This window comes from Bidens hawaiensis, unplaced genomic scaffold (genome assembly GCF_021521415.1).
Source record: "Bidens hawaiensis isolate Kalapana, Puna unplaced genomic scaffold, B.hawaiensis_p1.1 tig00010928_1, whole genome shotgun sequence".
NCBI classification, from domain to species: domain Eukaryota; kingdom Viridiplantae; phylum Streptophyta; class Magnoliopsida; order Asterales; family Asteraceae; genus Bidens; species Bidens hawaiensis.
The window spans coordinates 647,084-668,768 of record NW_027491845.1 but is presented as its reverse complement, the minus strand read 5'-3'; positions in this window follow the sequence as shown (position 1 = coordinate 668,768).

The window sequence follows — 21,685 nt, the reverse complement described above, 5'->3', positions numbered from 1 at the left end:
CAAACGCGATCAGTTTGTTTGCGAAGCATATACGTGATAAACGTCAGAAAAGAAAAAACCATGGTAAAAACACAACGTATGTCAACAAATAATTACAACTAAAGTTTCAAAAAAACTGTCTTTTGTATAACCTTTTTGACAGATTTGAAGATCTCAAACACCCCGCTTTGACCGCGTACAATATGTTGCTACGATTCTGGTTTGAACGCGGTTAGTTTGTTTGCGAAGCATATACGTGATAAGTGTCAGAAAAGAAAAAACCGTGGTAAAAACAAAGCGTATGCGAACAAATATCTACAACCAAAGTTTAAAATAAAAATGTTTTTTGTATAACTTTTTTGACAGATTTGAAGATCTCAAACACCCCGCTTTGACCGCGTAAAATATGTTGCTGCGATCCTCGTTTCGAACGCGGTCAGTTTGTTTGCGAAACATATACGTGATAAGTGTCAGAAAAGAAAAAACCATGGTAAAAACAAAGCGTATGTCAACAAATAATTACAACCAAAGTTTAAAAAAAACTGTTTTTTGTATAACCTTTTTGACAGATTTGAGATCTTAAACACCCCGCTTTGACCGCGTACAATATGTTGCTGCGATCCTCGTTTCGAACGCCGTCAGTTTGTTTGCGAAGCATATACGTGATAAACGTCAGAAAAGAAAAAACCATGGTAGAAACACAGCGTATGTCAACAAATAATTACAACCGAAGTTTCAAAAAAATTGTTTTTTGTGTAGCTTTTTTGACAGATTTGAATATATCAAACACCGTGCTTTGACCACGTACAATATGCTACTGCGATCCTCGTTTCGGACCCGGTCAGTTTGATTGGGAAGCATATACGTGATAAATGTCATAAACGAAATAACCATGGTAAAAACACAACGTATGTCAACAAATAATTACTACCAAGGTTTATGTTTTTTTGTACAAACTAACGTTAGAAATTCAAATAAATACATAACTAAATCTCTAGGACATAATCAATGATGGTGATGGTGTTTTCTCTTATAACTCCCACAATCAGGTGGCACACCGGCGTTTGAACGTTTTGTCCTTCTTGGGCTGTTTTGGTTACTAGGGGGTTGTACTTCTTGAGTTGGTCCCGGTTCTCCTCCCGTTAAGTTTTGATATTCACGACTCCAATAATTGCTCCAACCAGATGAATCCAAGTTTAACAACACCGGGGAAACGTTTGAATAGTTTGGTCGTTGCTCGTCTTCAGGAGTCAAAAGGTAATCAAATGGCTGAGAATTTGGGGACAAACCGGATAATTGTTGACAATTTGGGGACAAACCGGATAATTGTTGAGAATTTGGGGACAAGCTGGGCAAAAATGAAGAACTATGTTGTTGTGTCGATGATCCTTGACTATTATCTTTTACACCTGAAAAAAATGGATGTGTAAGTGGGGACAAAGTTAACGGTTGATCCTGTTGCCGACATTCCCACGGTACCCACCCTCGCCATTTTGGGCGGTAGAGGAACCAACTTCATTGTGTTGACCATCTCGTCGCCCACATCGCCTAGACAAATGTTGCGGGAAAGTTTCATCTACACCTAGGTCAACCGGCTCTGTCTGAAGCTGTAAAGAATAGTATAACCTATTGGGTTCATTAACCATACCCAATACTTGATCGCAACATTCCAAATCCAATGGAACTGTTGGGAATATGGTGGAGCAGCCATGTGCATGTAGTCATCGACATGTTGGTATATGGTAGCAACCCCGTCAACCTATATAAAAACAAATATTATGAGTTTTTAATCATGTATAAAAAACAATATGGTAACTGGAATCAAGTGCACAAACCATTGTGTTAAATCTATACCTGTCATCTTGAAATTGTGGTGGCGGAATTCTCATTGGTGGTTGGAGAAATAAGATATAGAACTGTACGATCCTTATACCACTGTATGTAATCCGGCGCTACCGTAGGTGTATATGTTTCTGGACCTTCTACCACATACAAAGCATGATAAGTTAACCAATTGGTGTATGACTTTCCTAAACGTGTTATTTTGTACAACCGTTGGTGCTCTACATTATCAATATGTGTATGTTATGGGATTTGTTGAAGCATGGAAAATTGTCTTAAAACTCATTGTCGGCAATGAAACTAAACAACTTCCCAGTAAATTAATGGGCATTGGCACCTCCAACTAGTAATGCCACTAGTGCATATCACCGGTAACATGTTCATCTCCTCATCATACGGGGTCCAATTAAACTGAAAAAAAGGGTTAAACGAACAATTACGAATATATTTTTTTACTCCATTTTAAAAAACAGTGTATACATTAAAATACATTACATACACCAGGATCTCGTAGCGTAGACGGTTGAGACCGTTGGGCACTCACTGAGTGTGAGGCCACGTCCGTAAACCTGTGAGTCCCAAGCCACCTTCAAACATACAACCTCATGTGTTAGGAGTAACCCGACTTAAAAAATGAGTAACCTAACTAAAAGGTTAAACTTTGCATATTATGATTATTGGAAACATATTCAATCGGTTTTTATTTTTGAGGATATTTTTATTTTTTTATTTTTTTGCTGATTTTTTAATTTTCGAGGATATTTTTATTTATTTTTTATTATTTTGCTGAAATAGAAATTTGCTTCAGCCAAGTTAAATGCAATTCAACTAGTATAATCTTTTATTGTACAAACCATTTTCAACTAGTTACGGGTCAAGGGCATTTTTGGGATTGGGGAAGTTTTTGATTTTTATTACCTTTATGTACAAATTTGACTTTTAATAGTCAAACTGCATTTTTCTTATCATATGAGCTTATGCACAAATTGTTTAAAGTCAAATACAGTATCAACAGTTTGTTTCGAGACATTGCAGGCATACTTGGATTGTCAAGGGTATTTTGGTCACAGTTTTAGATAATTATGTAACATCCGGCCCATCGCACCACCAATATTGTCCGCTCTACCCACGAAGAGCTCACAGATTTGTTTTTGGTTGCCCAAAACGTGTTGGTGATTGAAGAGGCAGGACATTACTTATGAACCGATGATCTCTCTTGTCCACGGCCGATGTGGGATAGCCTAAGAGTGGGACGTGTGTTTGCCAAGGGTGTTACAGACAACCCACTTTGGACTCATCATCCTCGATGAGGTGTGTCCCAACATCCCGAACGGCACAAGAGTGGCTTTGATACCAACTATAACATCCGCCCCTCGCACCACCAATATTGTCCGTTCTGCCCACGAGGAGCTCACGGATTTATTTTTGGTTGCCCAAAACACGTTGGTGATGTTAAGAGTCAGGACATTACTTATGAACCAATGATCTCTTTTGTCCACGGACGATGTGGGATAGCCTAAGAGTGGGACGATGTTGTGTTTGCCAAGGGTGTTACAAACAACCCTTCTTTGGACTCATCGTCCTCGATGAGGCGTGTCCCATCATCCCGAACGGAACAGGAGTGGCTCTGATACCACCTCTAACATCCCGCCCCTCGCACCACCAATATTGTCCGCTCTGCCCACGAAGAGCTCACGGATTTGTTTTTGGAAAACGCGTTGGTGATTGAAGATGCAGGACATTTACTTATGAACCAATGATCTCTCTTGTCCACAGCCTATGTGGGATAGCCTAAGAGTGGGACGATGTTGTGTTTGCCAAGGGTGTTACAAACAATCCCCCTTTGGACTCATCGTCCTCGATGAGGCATGTCCTATCATCCCGAACGGCACAAGAGTGGCTTTGATAAGAATCTGTCACACCCCAACCTAAGGCGGAAATATCGGGGCGTGAGCTGACTGTCACAGCTCACAAGGTTACTATCATGAAATTATAAAGCGGCAATATCTAATTAATTTATTTATTATCAAACAACGTTCATATACAACAAAAATAAAGAAAATTACAAATACAAACCAACTATTCTTGTATATGTTTTATCCTAAAGTCATCTCTATGTGAGCTTCAGTTCGATAAACAATCCAAATCTATAACCTGCAAATGCGTACAAAATATATGTTTGTCAACAACACATGTTGAGTGAGTAGATCACCAGTTTTAACACAAACAAAAATAGTAATAATATATATAAGTGAATAAAAATAGGCAAAACTGTTATCTGTGAGTATAACCAATTAAACCATAACACATACATAACCAATCAACCATAAAGAAAGGGCTAAACCGTTGCCATGCGAATGAGCATTGGTTACCAAAAAATGAGGTTGTCGGTGAAACCATTACCAATGCGATCGGGCTCCGGCTACTACGACGGTCGTATGATCATACTATAATGAGATTATGTTGGACCTCTCCGAATGCGATTCAAGTAAGCAAGTAAGCAAATAGCAAGTAACAAGCAATCATTCAATTGATACACAACACAAAGATCACAGTTTGCGTTTGAGAAATACTTAGATAAATAATATGATAAATGGTACGCAAGTGTCCCCAAAACATTTGAAAACAAGTAAAATAGGGGAATGATTACTCACCTCGATTGACGAACAAAAACTAAAAGGAGATATTAAGAAGGACGACCAGCGGAGGTCACGCGTTGACGCTAAGCCCTAATAAGGAGAATAAAATATTGATACGCTAAGTTAATGAACTAGATTGATAAGAAAGCTCGGTATTTATTATTATTATTATTATTATTATTAATAAGTCATATTTTATTCTTTTTACTCATAATTAATATAATATTTTATTTTATATAAAGAATTTATATGTAAAATTATTAGTTTATTAATCTATTTAAAAATATTAGATGAACAAATTATATCTTTAAAAACTATAAGTTTGTGAAGGTATATAAATATATTTATAAAGTTTACTCGTCGTATATATATAATCATAAATATTAATTTGCATGATATTTTATATATACGTATATGTTCGCATACACGGACGAAAGATGAGAAAAACACAAGTTCAATAATCGGTTTTAACAAAAGTATATTTTAGTTACTGATTTATTATTTTAATTACTCAATAAAATAGCTTAAAAGTAATTAATTTCTAAAAACAACCAAAAACGGGGTGGCAGGGTCTCGAACCCGCGACTTGCCACTCCGCAACCTTAACACCAACCAACTGAGCTACACTGGAAATTGTTTAAAGCCTTCAAACAATGAATTATAAACAGATGGGGCTGCAGTTCAAACTAATACAAACCCTAACAACAACAGTCGATCAAACCGATTGATGGTGTTGAAATCTTTGATGGGGCTTTTGCTTTTGACTCAAAAATGATCACAATACAATACATAATTACCTCAATTAGCGAGCTGTGATGGGTTAATTAAGAACACATGAGCCGGCCATAAACGATTGCGAACATGCAGACACGGTTGATGGTAATGAAATTCGTTATAGGGGTTTGATAGGCAATTACGGTATGATGGTTTTTGCCAGATCAATTGAATTATTATGGGCGTTTTAATGTATAACCACAACGGGTTAATCATGGCTGTCATATACATAATACCTATAATAAACGATTCTAGTTTCCTAATTAAAAGAGTCGGCAAGTCAAATTAAGTAAGAAGAATATAATGTCTTGGTAAATTCCAAATTAACGACAATTATGGCTCAAGCCAACGATCTGGGTATACGAGTTGTGGCGTGGACCTGAAATACGGGTATGGGTTAATGGGGTAAATGGGTTTGGGTAATATAATAATATAATAATAATGAATATATTGCAGTTTGGTCCCTGAACTATCAAGGTGGAATCATAAACGAGTAAAAGTATAGTTTGGGGTTAAAAATTGCTATTTTTGAAAGGTTAAACATATATTTAATAAATAACTAGAAATAGTATTCTAAAAGTTTATTTACTCGATAAACGTGTTAAAATTTTCGAACATCGAAATAGATCGGGTATTTTATTAAAATAAAATTTTGAAATTTCCGAGTTGTTATAGTCTCCCCTACTTTAGGGAATTTCGTCTCGAAATTAAAGGATATTATAACAAAACAATTGAAGTTTAAGGGTAAGAAAATTTTTAAAATAAAACTTAAAAAGATTTATCATGACACAGAACTTTAAATAGTTAAAACAACACTCTAAATGCAAATCGGATAAGGGCACTTATATATAGGATGTACCAGCGGCGTATCCACCATGTCTTTATCATTTCTACATTTGTACTGTTATCTCAACTACTTTCAATTCTCTATTATGACACACAATCTTACGCATCATGCTTTCCATGCGAGGACTTCAATAATTATGTTCCGGACCATAATTATTTTCATCGTCGGATGGTTCACATGATTCGTCTCATCGTGTGGTTTTACAAAACGTTTGATTAAAAATATGACTATGAGGAAACAAAAGTTTTAAGAAGTTTTAATTCATAACACTAGAAAATCAACAATGCATAAAACAATTTCAAAAGTTGTAGTGGATTTAAATAAAGAAATGTCTAAGACATCGCATGGACATAAGTATTTAAAATTTAAGAAATGTAGCTTATAAATAGTTAAGGTTAATGAAGGTAAAGAAATAGGAAAGAAGTAGACTTCAATAAACAATCTAGTTAATCAAAAGAAACTTTATTTATTAGATATAAGGTAAATAGTGCAAATTGAAAATAATCAAACGCCATAAAGAGGCGTTACAATACGCAATTAAGAAAAAGACAAAAGGAAATTAAGATAAATAAAGAAAACGACAAAAGTCTTCGGGGTCCTTGCTCGACTTAATTGATGTGACTTGAAGCACCATGAGTAGTTGCATTCATAGGAGTTGGAGCAGTCGAGGTAGATTTATTTGGGGTAACTTGAATAACGTGAACTTGAACAATTTGCAAGAAGGTTGTTTGGTGGAAATATGTCAGGTAAACTTGAGCTTGTGGTTGTGAGGTTTGGTATTGTTGGGTTAAGTAAGTTTGGCCTTGATTAATGGGAGGAGCTTGAGGGACATGAGGTTGATGGGTTTGAGCTTGGTAAGCATGGGTCAAGTAGTAGGGTATAGTCGTGGATTGGGCTTGATGAGCTTGGGTAAGTTGAGGGTACGCATTATGGAGGTGATTTGGGTCCTTCAAATGATAGCAACCACGGGTATTAGGAACATTAGGTTGAGCATGAGGAGTAGGTTGTTGGGGAACAACTTGTGCAGTAGGTGGGATACGGAAAGTGTTAGCAAGGTGGCCATAGCGATTACATTAGATGCAGCAACGGCATAAGGATTTAACCGAGTGATGACGGTTACAAATGGAGCATGACGGAAAATGACCGAGGTAAGGTTTATTGTTTAAGGAGACTTGCGGGTGGGTAGGATTTGTTGCAGCAATGTTCTTATGTCTCTTGTTGTGTGGATGAGTTGAGGTAGATGGTTTGTAGTCACCAGAAGAGGTATTAGTGGGAAAAGTTGAATCAGTTGCATCGATGTTTTGGATTTGGGTCACTATCCTAGGGATTGTAGCAGTTAACTCTTTGGCTATACAAGCAGCTATACGGTGGTTGTGAGAATCAAATGATTGATGTCGAAGATGACAGTGGTTTCTTGAATGAGACATTCTAGCGATCAAAAATGAGGATTTATAAGATGAAGGATTAATTGAGGAAATCATGAGAATAGTAAAATGTTTAAATTATGTGGAGATAACAATGTTGTCTTAAGAAGTAAGAGGAATTGCGTCATGAGGATTAAAAGTAAAAGTTTATAAGATGAGGGGTACATTGCGTAAATAGTTATTAAATGAGAGGTCAGGAAATAAACTAGGAGTACAGTATTATAGGAAGTTGTATTTTGAAAAGATAGGTTTTATTGTATGAGCGTAATCACTTAAAATCAATAAGCTATTAGAATAAAAAAATTAAATTCAAAGATTAAATAAATATTTGTTATAATGAACGACCGAGAAAGATAAAATATGTTTAGATAAAATGACAAAAACATCTTCTTTGATAAACGTAGTTATGATTAATTTTATTTATCTGTTTTAACATAACTTGATTAATTAGATCTATAAAAATTTGAATCATTGAAGTTGATTGAATTGAAATATTTTGATTAGGTTGCAAAGTAGGGTTTAATAAAAAAAAGTTTGGAAATTTTGAACTTGTTGAATACGATTGGATCGAGAATACCAAGGCGTAGGTGATTAAGACTCCGATAGTTAGTAGTTATAGGTAGAAATGTATGAAATTGGAGAAAACGTCATAGCATAGGCTTTTGAATTTGGTGGCATAGACAGTTATAGAACATCTTGTGGTACGTGGCAAGTATTAACAAGATAATCGAACGATTACATGGGGTACAAAATGATATGAGGGTTAAATTGAATAGTGATAGTGGCAAGTGAAGCGTAACGTGTGGATTTTGACGTAAAGTTTCTTGGTTGAGACGCTATGATTTTGTTGAGATTGGTTGCTAATTTGATTCATGGCACATAGTTTATGTTTAGACTTGCATTTGTTATTATTATTGTCATAAGAATGAGTAGTGGTAAATGGAATTTAGTTTAATGAATAAGATTTAGTTGATTGTATTTACGTGTTAGAAATTGAGTTTATATTTTAGAGATCGCAAGAGCTATCTCCTTGACTAAACATGTGGTCAAGAGACGGTTATAGAGAATAAATAATTGATGTTGTCTGATGTTGAAAAAAAACATTCTATGATTAATAAAGATGTGATTTAATGAGGAAATTGGATAATTGTTTAGATTTCATATGAGTTATTATGTAACACGAAACTTAGATATGTTATGTTAATTTTTATTTATAACTTAAGGATAAGTTCGAATCTAAATTGATAATCGATAAGTTGATTTGATGAGAGAAAAGTTTTATCAAAGTTTAATATGTTTTTAACGAATTAGAATTTGAGGTTGAATGCTTAAAATATGTTTAATGGTTTATGTATATGATATCATGAGTATTAAATTGTGCTATATTATTTAAATCACTTGAGGTATTGATATTACAATAACGTGATCAGATGAATATATGAAAATCGATAGAGTGTAAATTGTTTTGATTGGATTATGATAACCGGGTTTTGATAAATGGAGAATTTGTATCCGATCAGGAGAATAAAAATGTTGAGTATATGAATATATCGAATCAATAGATCTTGATTCAAAAATGATTTAGTAAGTAAGGAATTGATAAATTGCATAATTGAATAATAGAATAATTGAGTAATTAAATCAAGTCATAATTCATTTCGTATAACATCAAATAAACAAACAAATAAACAAATAACGAATGTTCTTCGATGTGTTGGGTTTCCCATAAGCTTTCCATGGCATTTTGTTTCCCCAACTTTTTAGCATACCAAAACCAAAACAAACGTGTAAGTTGGCTTCCCATGAGCGTTACATGGCAATTTGAATGTTCCAACTTAATTAACGAATTCAATGAATCAATTAAGTTTGTAAGCCCATGAGTTTTACATGGTGATTTAACCGACCAAACTAAATAATGAATAAACGAACTCAAACATAAGTAGTTGAAACACCTTGTGTATCATAACAGATGATCATTTTCCAACAAAATATCACAAGTTTAACGAATTGTGCGAATGCATAGTTGGCGTGTCCATGGCGTCCCATGGGTTTTCCACCCGACTAGACATTTTGAAAACAATAAAAAGAAATAAAGGGTGTAACCGTTCAGCCGATTACGTTGAACGCTTAAAGTAGGAGCAAAAACAAAGCTAAGAAATTCCCAAGAAAATTTCCGATAATAAAAAAAAAACAATTTAATAAAATAAAATAGAAATATTTTGAGGATGAGACATGGTCTCGGAGTAATAAAATATTTTGAGAGTGAAGCATAGCTTCGGAGTTGTGTGTGCGTGCATGACAAATAAAATAAACAGTTAAATAAGTACTTAATCTAGCAAGTAATTACATAAGCTGTAAACAATCTAATAGAACACATCAGGTTAACAAATAAGCACGTATGGGGCTCCTGAGCATGTTACTAAGGCACCACTAACGACCTATCTTAAACCTTCGGCTTTGATACCAATCTGTAACATCCGGCCCCTTGCAACACCAATATTGTCCGCTCTGCCCACGAAGAGCTCACCGATTTGTTTTTGGTTGCCCAAAACGCGTTGGTGATTGAAGAGGCAGGACATTACTTATGAACCAGTGATATCTCTTGTCCACGGCCGATGTGGGATAGCCTAAGAGTGGGACGATGTTGTGTTTGCCAAGGGTGTTACAGACAACCCCCCTTTGGACTCATCGTCCTCGATGAGGTGTGTCCCAACATCCCGAACGGCACAAGAGTGGCTTTGATACCAACTGTAACATCCGGCCCCTCGCACCACCAATATTGTCCGCTCTGCCCACAAAGAGCTCACGGATTTTTTTTGGTTGCCCAAAACGCGTTGGTGATGTTAAGAGGCAGGACATTACTTATGAACCAAGGATCTCTCTTGTCCACGGCCGATGTGGGATAGCCTAAGAGTGGGACGATGTTGTGTTTGCCAAGGGTGTTACAATTTACACAAATCTAAAAGTTGCTAAAAGTTTCCAAAAGGTAATCTAAAGTACACAAACCAAACTGAACATATCACAAGTTTCAGTTTACGGGTCGAAAACAAGGTAAAAAAGGCTGCATCAAATTTTTGTTAACGGGTCATTTCAGCTCAACTTTACTAAAATCCACAGGAGATTTAAGTTGTGAACAGGTAATGGTGTGGGGATCTATGACCTTTTCGTTAACCCGAAACCCGATCGGGTTGACCCGATGAACAACTCTAGTAATAAAATAGTGTATATTAACAAATGGTTCTGCCTCTTTGACCACTTACAACATGCAGATTCTTTAAAACATATAATTAGCTAATAACAAGTATTAAAAGATATTAAATAGACATACTTAGCTCCATATGCTTTTGTATAATCGTAGGTCAACTGACTCCCCATCTTCGGTGCTAAACACCCGATCCTAGTCCAAACCCACAATTGTAAAAGATACATCAGACCATATATCTCAGTAGCTGATGGGTCTGTTGCTTTAGATAAGTTTCGGTAGAGGCATGCTAGCATAGCGCTACCCCAACTCAATGTTCCACATTCGTTGAAATCAACTAGGTGATTTAAAAAATGAAGAGAAACTGTATGGCTTATGCTATCAGCAAATAAAGTTGTGCCACATAAAAAAATAATTATACATCGTGCACGTCGTTCGCATTGTATATCAGTTGCGTTTGGCTCTAATGGTCTCAAAATTTCTTCTAAAAGAATTGATGTTTTATACAATTACCCAAAATATCCCTGTTTACGGGTTTAATTCCTAGTAACTGTTGACATCGATAGGAACGTTGTTCAACTTGTGTCGCTGTTTCCTTCCCCGATACAACCGCACCATCTACCGGTAACCCAAATAAGACATTAACGTCTTGTAACGTTACTGTTACCTCGCCAAATGGTAGGTGAAAAGTATTTGTCTCGGGTCTCCATCTCTCGACCAATGCGGTTATCAATCCATGGTCAAGTTGCTTATACCCACAATCCAGCACACCACTAAACCCGACACGATGTATGTAATTTTTAACGCCATCAGGGATTGAACTGTTATTAAAGTGTGACCAAAATTCCTGATTCCCGCGTCTAGGTTGTAAGATGCCTGTACTATCTAAAGTCCCTTTAAACAGAGAAAATGCGCGATGGTTTTTTCTAAGGAACAACAGTTCATCATTTGTTGGACCCGGATGTAAATTAAGGCTCATCGTATCTGATATGAGTGATTGGCGTAGCAGGGAGGGGGAGGGGGGAGAGGGAGCGGATTTAATGTACCTGTTTACTTAGAGACAGACCGGATTCAACGGCAACCGGATTCAACAGCAACCGGCGGTAGGCGAGGAGTAATCGAGAATAATTCAAAACTTGAAAGGTGAGAAGGTGAAAATTATATAATACTACAATTTTATATTGGCATTAACCTAAATTTTTAAACTGTTAAACCACTGCTAGTGCCATTTGATAATTTTCACTTGGATTTCGAATGGTGTGTGACAATTTGACGGATTGGATCAGACCAGTTTCGTTTTCTTACCAGCCATCAATTCTAAAAATACTCAAAATGGTCATTTCCAAGAATAGTTGGACGACGGTTTAGAAACTAAAATCCGACAATTTAGAACTTGACATCCGACAATTTCAATAAATATAATATATTTTTAGAATTAAAAGGTTTTTGAGCGGAATTTAGATTCATTCCTAATTTCAAAAACGCAACAACATTAAAGTTGAATAATTGGGATACAAATATTTGAAATACAACAATAAAAAACACACACATGGTAATAATGAACAATCCTAACATGGACGAGGTAAGCACCGCCAAAAGTAAAAGTTATCAGCCAAAAATTGCCGGTACGAGACACATGCACTTTTAAAATCTCCTGTTGGATTAATGGGTTTGCCCATGACTAGGTGTTCCATTAGCATACACATGTAGAGCCCTTCGTTACCAACCATGTCATGGTTGGGCTTCACATAATCTTCGTTCATTTCTGGCAATATACATCTTTCTGGAAGACCAGTCTTTTTCCAGTACTTGATGTTCACAAACAAAGCTGTGAAGTATACTTTGATCTTTGTAATAATAGGGTGAACAAACTCTCTATAGTTATTGCCATCTACATTTTCAACACAATACATAATCAATTCCTGTGTCTGGAGCTCAACACGAACAAGTATCCATTTGTTATTTCCATAACAAAATGGAAAAAAAGACCTTATCTACATCCAGGAAAGAAGGAAAAGGATTGAACTTTCCGTTAGCATAGGTAACGGCATTCTTGCTACACGAGTCTACCAGGTCATTGTAAAACTGAGGTGGTAGAATCGTCCAACTCATGACTAAAGACCGATTCTCTTGTAGTTGTCTACGTCTCCAATTCATCATTCTACCAACCCAACCTTGAATATGCTATAACATAATAATGTTAATTAAGTAAGTATTTCTTCATGTTAAATAAATAGAATAAACTAAACTTATAAAACTCGTACAGTTTCTGTGAGGTAACCTTGACCTAGAACACCGAGTAGGGTTCCCCAAAACCGATTGTCAAGTTGTAATGGTGTAAAGAAAACAGCCGAATAACAAAACGGGGCATCCCCGTTATTGTAGAATTCGACAACATCTTTTGACCAGTTATCAGACTCATCGTCTGGAATCGCCCATGTGTGTGAAGTATTTTGGTGAGTACTTTGTCTTTGTGGCATATATTCATAGGCTTGCGTGCGTTGCGGTCGGTTTTGATGTTCGCTTACGTCCTGGTCTTGTGTCTCGTAAGACAAAGAACCATAATGACTCTTTCGACGCCTCCATTTGTTAGCTATCCAACTTGATGTTTTCTCAATTGGTTGAGAATTGTATCAGTTAGCCTTTTTTATTTGATTAGGGTTATATGTGATGAGGAATTGGATGGAAGGGGATATGGATGGTGTGTGGTGAGTAATGTGGTTGTTATATATAGACAAAGTATAGTAGTACCGTGGATTGTAAAAACAATGTTTTTGAATAGTTTTTTTTTCTCATAGCTTTGAAGATCTCAAACGATCCACTTTGACCAACTACAATATGTTGCTACGAACTTTGTTTTGGACATGGTCAGTTTCTTTGCGAAGCACATACGTGATAAATGTCTGAAAAGAAAAAATCATGGTAAAAACACAACGTATGTCAACAAATAATTACAACCAAAGTTTCAAAAAAAACTGTTTTTTGTATAACTTTTTTCACAGATTTGCAGATCTTAAACACCCCGCTTTGACCACGTCTATATGCTGCTACGATTCTCGTTTCGAACGCGGTCAGTTTGTATGCGAAGCATATACGTGATAAATGTCAGAAAAGAAAAAAACCATGGTAAAAACTCAGTGTATGTCAACAAATAATTACAACAAAAAAAAAGTGTCTTTTTATAACTTTTTTGACAGATTTGAAGATCTCAAACACCCTGCTTTGACCGCATACAATATGCTGTTGCGATTCTTGTTTCGAATGCGGTCAGTTTGTTTGCGAAGCATATACTTGATAAATGTCTGAAAAGAAAAAACCATGGTAAAACAAAGTGTATGTTAACAAATAATTACAACCAAAGTTTCAAAAAAATTGTTTTTTGTATAACTTTTTTGACAGATTTGAAGATCTCAAACACCCCACTTTGACCGCGTACAATATGCTGTTGCGATCCTGGTTTCGAACGCGGTCAGTTTGTTTGCGAAGCATATACGTGATAAACGTTAGAAAAGGAAAAACCATGATAAAAACACACCGTGTCTCAATAAATAATTACAACCAAACTTTCTAAAAAAAACGCAATTTAGTAAACATTAAACCAATATTATACATCATATAAAACAAGTACTTCTACATAATTTAACATGAAACGCAAATTCATCATTCAACCTAAACTTAACATAAAAGACAATAAAACATTAAAATGTAAACATAAAACATAATTGCATCACTCATTTTGGCCCCCACGAGAAGTAGTCCCAAGAATCATCAGAATTATATCCTGGATCATACAATAGGTCAGGTTCAGAGTCATAACCATCTGGTACTGCTTGTGTTGGGGGAGGGGAGGGGGAGTGTAGTGGTGGTTCGTATTCCTTTCCGGGGTCGGTTTCGTACCCTTCCGCCCAATCTGGCACTTCTTGTGTGGGACGAAGAAGAGGAGAAGGAGGTGGATACACATCTAATAGTGGCTGATTATCATCTTCACCATCTGGGTAAACATTAGGAGGGTTGACAGGTACAATCAGATCAATAGCATGTATTGTTGGGTGATTAGGAGGTACTACCATATTGTTAGCCGGAACTTCAACCGTGGGATTATTTGGTCCGAAATATCGAAGGTTTTCAAACACATCCTCCGGAGGTGTACTAGGATCAGAGTACATTTTATATGTATGTGTTGAGGATGCTAACACATGTGAAGGGTGAATGTGCGTAAGAGGATGAAGCATATTTATACTTGTCACATATATATATATATGGTAAGGATTCTAAGAGAACCCTTTGCAAATTGAGAACTTTGAGAACCATTTTGGATCACTAAAAACACATTTGAAAAAAATATTTAAAAAAAATCATTAAACAAAAAATAACAAAAAATTTAAAAAAGTAAAAAAAAACCAAAATTCTTATATTTCATTCCGGTTTCATTAAAAAAATAAAAAATAATAAAAAAAAACAAAAAAAAAGTCGTATTATACACATATGTATAATTTTATTTAATATTTAGTTACCTAATATACACATTTGTACAGTGTAATTTATTTTAAATTATACACATGTGTATAAAAAAATCATGTAAATGTACATATATATATATATATATATTATACATATGTGTATATAATTTGGTTAAACCGAGTTTTTTATGAAACCGGGATTTTAAAATAAGAATTTTGATTTTTTTTACTTTTTTCATTTTTGTGTTTTTTTTGTTTTATATATATTTTTTATTTTTGAGTTTTTTATGGTCCAAAATGGCTCTCATGGCTCTCAATTTCAAAAAATTTCTCTCATGATCCTGATCCTATATATATATATGTATATGTATATGAAATAAAACAAGTTTTTACTAATACTAGTATAAATTAAATTAAATATGTAATAAATATAAAAGGTAGAAACACATCATTTTTGTATACTATATACCAGTGTCGGCCCTTAGGGGTGGCTGGGTGGTCGACGGCCACATGCCTGACTCCCAACCATAAGGGGTTATGGGTTCTAGTCTTATTTGATACATGTCTAATATTTTTTTATACAAAAGTTTTTTACACAACACAAATTATAACCAAGTAAACCCATATGAAAATTAAATTGTTTAAACCCAAAAAAATTTCGTCTCCGGGCCAATACTTTTTTTGCTTTTTCGAAGCCGGCCATGCTATAAATACAAGGATGTATCTCCATCATCAAACGCAATTAAGATGTCACTTAATAGAGGAAAAGGAAGAGGCAAACCAAATGCAAGGCAACACAATAAGTCATCTTCTAGTTCACATGTGGCGGCCGACAACATTCCCTCACCAATAGACAACCATGGTTGGCTTCTGCAGGACCATCATCAATGGTCTCGAAATGTTGTGCAGTTTTTATATAATGGAGATGCCACATTTTGTAGGATTCATTATATGGGTCTTACACCACTTAACCAAGATTTTTGGGGTACACTCCTAGGGCTTCGTGGAAACTGTCATTTAGGGTCAATTGTAAGTAATATTCATAAATTTTTTGCAAAGAATGTTGATGTGCATCAAATACTATCAATGTTTGTTTAATTCATTGTTATAGCATATAAGGGCCCGGACAAACAAACTAATGTTTTGGCGGACAGAAGAAATAAGAACGGCGGATTCACCGGGCCATGATCGTTGGACAATACTCCCATGTGACTTTTCGAAACTGATTATTGATGGTCATATGATGTTCGACAGTATGGTGACGGGACGAACGAACTATACCCTCCTTTGTGGGAGGTTGACACGGTAGCATATTGTAATTAAATTTATTTATTTTTTTCTGTATACCAAATATAAAACTTTTTCTCGGTTTTGGCAGGTATACATACCTTTATCTATCGACGATAAAAATTGGTATCTTTTTAAAATTTGTACGGTGACACTAGAAGTTCATTATTATAATATAACTACATATCAATATAAATTCTTAACAGTCCAACATACACAAGATGGAAAGAAAGAATGCAAAAGAAATATAAAAGTAGGATCGAGAGAGTTAGAAAGAAAGGTGTAGGCTAGTAGTCAACTGTTATGGTGGCAGTATAAGGTTTAATGGCGTATTTTTGCACTTCGCACACTCGCATCGCCGCAAGCCACTTGAGAGCCGGCTTAGTATTTTTGGACAATGGGAGTTAGACCTAGAAGTGACAAGCTAACAAAAGACAAGGGACCAAAAGTGAAAGATTGAATTCAGGAACCCATCGCGCTACGTGATGAGACCAGAACACATGTTATCGCGTATCGCGATGGCACTTGATGAGTCAGCGGGCACGTATCAGCTCGTAGTATGGCGGCGGAGAAAATGCGGCGCCGCGATACGCGACGGGATTTCCAGAACCCATCGCGTATCGCGATGGGCTGAGAAATCAGCTATAAAAGGGAGGGGTCACGACGTTCACCTCTCACACCAAATATTTTCTCTCACTAGAATTTCTCTCTCTCTACATCGGTTTCCGTGCCACGACCCGAAAATCGTTACCTCATAATCTGTACCAAATACCGATGATATCTCGAAGTGCGTGCCACGTGAAAATAACCCGACATTCTATCTCGAAATTCGTGCTAAGCCCCAAAGTTCCGACAATTTAATCAACAGTACGCGGCATAAAGTAGAAGTACTGCTCATACAAGCATAGATATATAAACTCCGAAAACCCGTGTAAGGTAGGAGTTCTGCCTAAGTCATTATTTTATTATTATATTACATAGGCTTAGACCGTAGTCAGGGGTATAGCCTAAACCTTGATCAAAATGATGTTTACATAAGCTTTAAACATACAAAGGATTATAGTAATGTTTCTTCACAATTAAGAAACACAAAGTTTACATTCATAAGGATATATAGTTTCTTCGAGATTAAGAAACATAACATTTTATATAAGGAATATAGTTAATATATTGTATCTTCATGATTAAGAAACATAATATTTTACATACAAAGGTAGCAATCAATGAATGTTTCTTCTTGAAGAAGAAACAAATTATAGATGTTTCTTCATGAAGAAGAAACTCAGCATATAATTAGTCAATAAACGGAAAGACTACAGATCTAAATATTTTATTCAAACAAATGATCAATCAAGGTTTAAAGCTATCAAAACTAGACTAAAGGTCTATAGCCGGATTCAAAGACGATCCGGATATTTATTGCTATTTTATTATAGGTCAATCAATCAATCAATCAGTCAATCAATCATTCATTCACAGTCAAGGTTTCAAACGAGATCACCATAAAGCATTAAGATACTTTGTAGTATATCATCAGTATATACGCATATAGCTCGGGGGAAAAATTGTGTGTGTGTGTGTAGGGGAGTGGTACAAAGCCCAGATGTGGACGTGCATCTGCTGAGTGTACATAAAACTATGATTGTATTATAATGTCAATCAAAATGTTTTATAGAGTCATACGTGTTCACCAGCATATAGCTGACGTATTTTTCACCACATTTCAGGGAAACATATTAGCACAGGTAGCAAGGGATATATTCATTCATGAAGATAGACTCTCGCAAGGTAGTGATGGCTCAGTTTTAAACTATTATAATATTATAAACAAGATTTAAACATGATTTACACATCAAGCACTCGGGTATTTATTATCCGAGAAGCTTTCAAATAAATTAGTATTTTATTATAACCAAAGTCTTCCGCTAAAATAAACCGCAACTCTGATATATTTACAAAACAGGCACCAACTATTGGTCATACGCCTAGGCCCTAAGCCGGGGTGTGACAGGTTGGTATCAGAGCCATCGATCTTAGCGAATTAGGTATTTCATCATACCTAGGCTTTGATCAGAGATAAATATCATTGGTTTCAACGAATTAGGTATTAATGTATTAGTACCTAAGCTTTATACTACTTGTTAAATAAAGTAGGGATAAGCAAATATTGAAAGTTTACACATTCCAAAAAATAATATGTACAAACTACTTTTGGCATATACGCCAAGCAGTTAGACATTCAATCATTCTACTTGAATCTAAGCCATCAGATATGGCTAGTAAGAACAGCTATTATACAAAGCTTTATCAGTCAAAAACAATCGACAGTTCCTAATTTGCCATATGGAGGGCTAACAAAGAATCTTTCGGGCAATCCACAAATATCGATAGGAAGAACAATCTTATTATAAATTAGATATTTTATTGAACAATATCTAAATTTTAATCATAGAACATTCAAATATTACGGATAAGGTAAATTTTTTAAGACAGGAACGCATTTCTACTTTCAATCAAACCTCACGCAGATTTCCAATCACAATAGTTATACCATTCAACCTTAATCCAGTAAAGGAAATGGATGCATTGGAACGTCTCTACTCCCAATTCATGTGTTTAATAATAAAGACTCATATCAAGCGACAATAGAAGAAAATTCAGATTCATTCGATACTAGTTCCGATAAATGCAAAGCAGATTATGCAAGAAGCAGGATCAAGTAGATCAAAGAAACTAATGTTGTTAAAAAGGAAAATGAGTAATGACAAATTCAGAAGAGAATTTTCGGTTACAACAATATCCGGTATCCTTACTTTGCCCACAGTCAAGGAGAACACTTAAAAAAGGATCAGCATTCCTTAGAAAGAATATATGAAATTGAAGATAATTCTATTCATTACGAAATCAATTTCACCAAATTAGCAGAAGCAATGCTTAAGAAAGAGATGGAAAAACGAGGAAAGACAAAATAAGACGAGATAAGCAAAAACACCAAGAAGGAAAAACAAAATCAAGAAATCAATCATTCGCTAAAAGAAGTAGACAATAAAAATTTTAATAATAAGTATAGCAATAGAATAAGAGCATAAATCTCTTAGAGTAACTCTCTTAACAAGTCTGGAAGAAAGAGAATATCAGCATAAGGAAAAGTCCAGGTGGGAAAAATCCCAAAGGATAAGTAACTCCAAGTCAATGCCAAAGAAAGAGAATTGGAAATTTCTCATGGGTTGTCTGTACACAAGGTATGTACTAGTCATTTCAAGAACATACAAAGAGGACAAAGTAATTATACCTCAATAGAACCTTATCAATCATCATCAAGATATTCAGAAAATGTTATGGTAATATACAATTTCCTTAATTTCATCTCTCAATCAAAAGGAAAAACATATGGATTATTTCCAAACAAAAGGAATAATCCCAAGGAAAAGTAAGTTGAAGTCCAAGAAAAAGAAGAAGCAAAGTTAGAAAGAAATTATTCTAAGAATACGACAAATTTATTAGACGTGTTTCATAATCAAAAGATTTATAATACTTATAGCATTAAGATACTATGTAATCATCAGTATATAAGTTTCTTTCATACTGATACAATTCTATTTACAGAATGACAAACTTAAAAAGTCAAGCAAATAATGATGAAGTTTTCAATCAAAGAAGCAACAAGAACATGACAGAACCTGATCGTGAGATTCATAAACAATATTTAGTTAAAATACAAGAGATAATTCAAGACACATTAACTCCTCTCACTGATGCGATGAAAGAAGAGATACATAAAGTTAAACATTCAAATAAGGTCGTTAGAAACAATCCGTATCAAAAACCTTTACATCAAAATAAAAGCATTCGGAATCTTAAGACTGATAGTCCATTCAATACTAGGCTCACGAACCCTTTAGTAACTCAAGGTTGTAGTTTTGAGGATTTCAAAACCTATGAGCAAAAAGAATTTTATGGAAACCAAGGTGTTATACCAACTTTACGATGGCTTGAGGAGATCGAGTCCATCGTCATCATTAGTCAATGTACTGAAATTCAAAAGATTCCGTACACATCTCTTAAATTTAAAGGTGAAGCTCTATAATGGTGGAACACTCGAATCGTGAGAAAGGGCAGAGAAACCTTGTATCAAATGAAATGAGAAGCATTTAAAGAACTTGTTTTACAACACTTTTGCCCCATACTAGAAGGCAATCATATTCAAACTAAGATAGATGTTACAAATCTCATAGAGTACAATACTAAGTTTCTCGAATATTACCAATCAAATCCGCGTCTAGACAACTCAGAATACAACAGAGTTATTCAATATATATCAGGATTACCCAACGAGATAGGAGATATAGTAAAAACCCATAAGCCTCAAACAACCTCCTCGGCCATGGATTTGGCCAAATGTTTGATCAATAGTATGGAAAGAAAAACAGAGGTTAAAGAGAAAAATAGTATAAGAAAGAAAGAAAAAGCAACAATCAAACAAATGAAGAAGATCAACTGAGAGAAAACATTTGAATACAACATACCAATATGTCAGAACTGTGGTAAATGACATTATGGAAAATGTCGAAAACAAAACAAGAACAATATATCAATCACATGTACTTTCTACAACAAAAAACTGCCATTCTAAAGAAGACTGTAGAAGGAAAGCAGTTGCATGCTTCAAATGTGGATAAAAATGACATTTTGAAGGTGAATGTTCAAAAGCACAATAAGAAATTAAGGGGTCAACGACAATAGGAAGGAAGAAGGGAAAACAAGGAACATCTGGCAATCAAGTATAAAAACAAACCAGAGAATAAGAAATAGATAGTCAACTTTTGTAACCGTTTGTAATCTCGTGGCTAAACGAGAAGTTTTGTAATAGAAAAGGGTATTCAAATCCCTAATGTATACAGAGAAAGATATTAGCATTCATATACTGTCTTGACACAAGAATATACGAAGGAAAAGATATAATTAAATTTCGAAAGTTTTCGAAATATAAGAAACTTTGTTATTTAATTATCATCTATACAAAGATGAAATAAATGAATTAAACTAAATCATAAGAATATCCGAACTTTAAAAGTTCGAAGTATCATTGATAAACGGAAGGACTCCGTCAAGATTATGAAGTAAAGGATTACATGATTCAAGAAGGGATATCTTGAAAAATTATTGAGATGGATAAATTAAAAGGATTCGGTAAATTAAATTCAAGATACAATCTAGTTAATATCAGGAAA